This window comes from Protomyctophum bolini, assembly GCF_963924005.1.
Source record: "Protomyctophum bolini genome assembly, chromosome: 9".
In the NCBI taxonomy this organism is placed as follows: Eukaryota; Metazoa; Chordata; class Actinopteri; order Myctophiformes; family Myctophidae; genus Protomyctophum; species Protomyctophum bolini.
Genome location: NC_137870.1, coordinates 39,872,312 through 39,878,312, shown reverse-complemented (window position 1 = coordinate 39,878,312; position 6,001 = coordinate 39,872,312).

The following is a 6,001-nucleotide window of genomic DNA, read 5'->3' as shown; positions in this document are numbered from 1 at the left end:
TGAGTACATGTACAGTAACAGTACAGTGTTACACAACCTCTCCTATTATAGCTATCTGTAAAAAGCTTTAAATGTAAAACTAAAGTTGCTGTATCTTTTTGAGCACAAGCACAAAACGTCACTGCAACACTTTTTCCCCTGTTCTTTTTCAACTGATGCGGCGTAATGCCCCACAGCAAGCGTTTCTTTTTTTTTGTATTTTACAGTTCTTCCACTCAGAACCAGAACACTTTTGGGTTCGGATGTGTATTTCAATCCTCCTTTAGAAAGTCCACTCTGCAGTGATGTTTGTTTACAATTTAGACATTTAGCAGATGCTCTTAATCCAGAGCGATTTACAGTAAGCAAGAACAAAACATGGTAAAATAAAATACATAATCATACGCACATGCTAAGAACCTAACAGTGGAATATCTATATAAAACTATGTGTATAAACTGTAGAGTGCTACTGTATCCTGTTTCCCTATAGGATTCTATCTATACTGTCATCTCAATCCCATATTATACAACATATCTTTCTCCAATCTGAGATTTTCCATGTATTATTAGTTCATGAAAATAAGTTTAATATGGTGTTTTTGACTACATAATTCTAGACCGTCACCACCAGACAGACTTCTACAAAACATTCCACCTGTTCTCGGAATCATTTATCGTGTAATTTACTAAATATATTTTCAATATGAGATACCATGTGATTTGCTGCGATTAGTGTACTTTGGTGAGGACTGTGATTGGCATGGCGTTTGGTGTGATTGTTCTACTTTCGTGGGGACATATTTGATTGACAGACCTTGTTCTAGAATAGATGGTGGCAGGTGTTGCTGCATGGGGTTATTGCTCGGCGTTTTTCAGATTTCTGTACCCCAGCATTGGGCATAATATGTCCATATTTGGAATCCAATTCCGGGCAAACAGACGACGCCAGAGACAACTTGAACTTGATTATAGAAGATGGATATCGATCTAGAACGGTGATTGGCCGACGTTTGATTTGTCCCCCGGCAACTGATAATGGACGCCGATCAGCCGAATCAGAAATGAATATACTTTACATGGGGCGTTCATGGTGTTCATAACAGACTATACAAAAAGAATTGGGCCGATGAAATGTTTTATTTCATGTCCTGTTGCTCCACACACGCTAACAGGTGTCTTTGTTTCACTCAGGTGACAACAAGGAGACGGAATACAGCTATCCTTGTGACGCACAGTAATGGCCAGCTGGCCTTATGATGTCATAAGTTCAGCAGTTCAGCAGGTATTACAGATTCGTCACCACCATGCGTGATGTCATGAGTTCAGCAGGTATTACAGATTCGTCACCAGGCGTGTGAAAAATGTATCCATTAAATGGATGAATGGATTGATTTCACATCGTCACATTGTTGTATTATTGCTCTTCATGTGCAGTGAGGATTGGAGGTGATTATTGAGAGATTTGTACAAGTGCATCTAAACTAATCTAAAAGTATCACTGGATGTCCGTCGGTTGCCTTTTCAGAAGCAATATTTGTGTACCATTGTTGACCTCATTGAGTTTTATGGTTGTACAGTAAGTTTATAATAAGGGTGCATGTGTGAGATTATATTATTTACAAGGTACAAACCACAGATTCAAGAGTATTTTAGATTTCCTGTGTGTGTGTGTGTGTGTGTGTGTGTGTAATAAAGTTACATTTTAATACTGTGCCACTGTGTAATATTTCTGACTGTAATTATTCAGATTATGATGCCCACACAGGGGCGCAATAAGCTAGGGGACGGAGGGGACGAATCCCCTGCCAGCGTCACATTGGTCCCCCCCAAATGAGTTTGGGGGTCCCCCTCTGGCTGGGGGGTCCCCCCCTTTATCCCCCCTGGCTCCAAAGTTATCTTAGGAGTAATACTTGTGAAATCCTGCGTTCATAAACGCGATATATTTTGAAGGGTATATTTGATCCACCCCTGTCTAAATCCCAAAATGGTTTGGCCCACCTTCGGTTTTTTGGAAGTTGTTACACCGCCATCAGTGACCCAATGTGCTTTGCACTCTGTGGTGATTGCGTAATGATTCTAATTATACAGGAACAGGATTCAATAGATCACCATTTTTGGTGTCATGCACAACTTTTGGTAACGTCTAACGTGTATTGACTAGATCGATAGGAGATGAATGAATATAGGCTACTTTATCCTCTACTCTAGTACAGTGGTTCCCAAACCTTTTCGTGTCAAGGACCCCCAAATGGACACGGTGACGTATTAGTTGTTTAATTTCAAGGACCTCGCTGCGTCCACATGACATGCCACAAGGGTCCATTTGTTTCCAAACTATCATGTAGCTGTACTGTACTGTACCCCCTGGAACTCACGGCTCAAGGACCTCTGGGGGTCCCCGGACGGCCGGACCCCACTTTGAGATTTATATTATTATATTAGCCGCTAATGAAAGCACAACTGTCAACACCCAGGTAAGGTGCAACTACATATTTAAAACATGCGAACCCAGTCTGCTCTCCTGAAAACTGCCCAGGTGTTGTACATTTTATATACTGTAGTATAGGCTGACTTACAGATGGTCAGTGAGTTTTTACCTGTTATAGGCGCTGCTGATAATGTGGTTAAACTTTTACGTTTTGAGACACATGGGAGGAGGAGGAATCACAGCCACTGCCAGGTAATTCATAATAATAATAATAACAACTGTGCCAAAGCAGTTTTGTATGAGCATTGAGTCACTGGAACAACCTCTCTGTAGTCCGACCCTAACCATAACCCCACGTTTTGGTGGTTAGACCCCCCCATCCCCCCCTCCCCTAGGGTGGTGGGGGGGACGGATTTAAGCGGCGCCGCCGAAAAATCCGTCCCCCCCCCCCTGCTTTGGCACAGTTATTATTATTATTATGAATTACCTGGCAGTGGCTGTGATTCCTCCTCCTCCCATGTGTCTCAAAACTTAAAAGTTTAACCACATTATCAGCAGCGCCTATAACAGGTCAAAACTCACTGACCATCTGTAAGTCAGCCTATTCTACAGTATATAAAATGTACAACACCTGGGCAGTTTTCAGGAGAGCAGACTGGGTTCGCATGTTTTAAATATGTAGTTGCACCTTACCTGGGTGTTGACAGTTGTGCTTTCATTAGCGGCTAATATAATAATATATATCTCAAAGTGGGGTCCGGCCGTCCGGGGACCCCCAGAGGTCCTTGAGCCGTGAGTTCCAGGGGGTACAGTACAGTACAGCTACATGATAGTTTGGAAACAAATGGACCCTTGTGGCATGTCATGTGGACGCAGCGAGGTCCTTGAAATTAAACAACTAATACGTCACCGTGTCCATTTGGGGGTCCTTGACACGAAAAGGTTTGGGAACCACTGTACTAGAGTAGAGGATAAAGTAGCCTATATTCATTCATCTCCTATCGATCTAGTCAATACACGTTAGACGTTACCAAAAGTTGTGCGTGACACCAAAAATGGTGATCTATTGAATCCTGTTCCTGTATAATTAGAATCATTACGCAATCACCAGAGTGCAAAGCACATTGGGTCACTGATGGCGGTGTAACAACTTCCAAAAAACCGAAGGTGGGCCAAACCATTTTGGGATTTAGACAGGGGTGGATCAAATATACCCTTCAAAATATATCGCGTTTATGAACGCAGGATTTCACAAGTATTACTCCTAAGATAACTTTGGAGCCAGGGGGGATAAAGGGGGGGACCCCCCAGCCAGAGGGGGACCCCCAAACTCATTTGGGGGGGACCAATGTGACGCTGGCAGGGGATTCGTCCCCTCCGTCCCCTAGCTTATTGCGCCCCTGCCCTAGCGTTCGGTCAGTGTTGCGCCTCTGGTCTCAGCTCAGGTCAGCTCCTATCTGTTCTATAAATACAATTCAATTCAATTCAAAGGGCTTTATTGGCATGAGAAAACATACGTTTACATTGCCAAAGCACAATAAATCAATACAATCAAAACAAAGATTATGTACATTTGAAAGTCAGAATCTTCAATAGATCAATTTCTATATGTACCAAGATCACTGGATGCAGGTACAGTGCAGGAATATACACAATGATTAGTGGTTGTGTTCCGTTTGATATCCTTCTCCTATCACAGCAACTCACGAATCTTGCTGCTGTGTTTGCACATTGTTGTACTTCGCCCAGCAGATATGGGAGTTTTTTGTCATTGGTCATGTTTTCAAAATCTCCGTGTGTGGTTGTAATCTGTGATGTATGTGTAATGTGTCTCTGATGTCTTGGTACAATGGACAGATGGTTGGGAAGTGTAGCTCGGACCGGTTTCCACTTCATTTTGTGTGCAGTGGGTAAATACAGTAGGCCTACTTACCCTGAAAGTATTCGCCATGCCTTGTAGTTGTAATGATGTAAGAAAAGGGCTCTTTACTCTTCATAATTGTAGAAATTAAATTCCTCTTCTGTTTCCTCAGATGTCTCTTAACTACAACATCCCGACACCAGTTGAGGAAATCAGTTTGTCCATCAAGGTCACACCACACAGGCTGCAGCAGCAACTCTCTGACACGGACAATGACTCTGAAACTACAAAGCCTGTAAGGATCACCTGTAGAGACCGACATGTCAATGCCACAATAAACTCAATGTGCTGCACAGAAAAATGAAATCCACACTAAACATGAAAAAATTAATTAAATATATGCTACCAAATACCAACGATATTGGAAATAGCTTTTGTGAATTCTTGTAAATAATGTAAAATATATTTTCAGATATAAATGAATGATACTAGAAATGAAGCCACAACAAACATGGTGTTGGTTGATGTAACGATGCTTTCTGGATTCATCCCAGACCCAGAGTCTTTGAAAAGGGTGAGTTATTGTAAACATTTATTGCCCGAGTGAGAAACTTTTATTTTGTAGATTTGAGTTACAGAGTTCACAGATAACCAGATCAATTTGATGGTTTCTTCACAGAAAGGGGCGCTGGTGGTGGATCGTGTAGAGCAGAAGGATGACCACGTCATTATGTATTTCAAAGAGGTGAGAGACCAGTTCACACAACAACACATTATGTTTAATACAAATAAGACCACCTCACACGAAAAGATGAAATTATCTATAGGTTCCATCCTGGAGGCTAATCTTTCCGGTGATAAAATGGCCACCAACGTAATCAAAAATGTCAACCAAATAACAAGATTCCTGTTTACAGGATCTCCTCACTGGTCAACAAAAACACCTTGAAGACCCTATCCCTTGTACAAGGTTTCTTCGACTATGCATGCACCTCTTGGTACCACAGCACCTCAAAGGCCCTTAAAACAAGGCTCCAGACCTCCCAAAACAAACTGGTCAGGCTCCTACTTGGCCTCACCCCCCGAACCCACCTCACCCCTGCCCACTTTGACAGGCTGGAATGGCTTAGGGTCGACGACAGAGTACAGCATCTTGCAATGGGTCTGGTCCACACGATTCGATACACCACCAAGATACCCATGTACCTGTCTAAATTAATGTCAACGAAGTCCACACCCACAACACCAGAGGGAGTGCAACAAACCATGTGCAACCCATATTCGGCACAAACAAGGGACTAAATTCTTTTCACTCCTATGCCACCAAAATGTGGAACGCCCTAACAACAGTCATTAAGACTTGCAAATCCCATGACTACTTCAAAACAGCTCTCAAAGGGCACCTACGGAGTACGGACGGCTGCAAGTCGAAACTGGCCCCAGAGATTGTGCATTACATTCACCCATTCATTCACACACCGATGCCGGAGGAAACCATGCAGGGCAGTGAGGGCACCAACCAGCACATCGGGAGCAATTAGGGGTTCAGAGTCTTGCTCAAGGACACTTCGACGCTAACTCTGAGGGAGCCCACAGGGTTCGAACTGGGAACCTTGCAGTTGCCATCCGGTGACTCTATACCCCTGAGCCACAGGGTCAGTGATGTTACCCATGTTTTAAATGGAGAGTTTGTACTTCTGCCCTCTGGGAGAAGAAGGTACAAAGAACCAA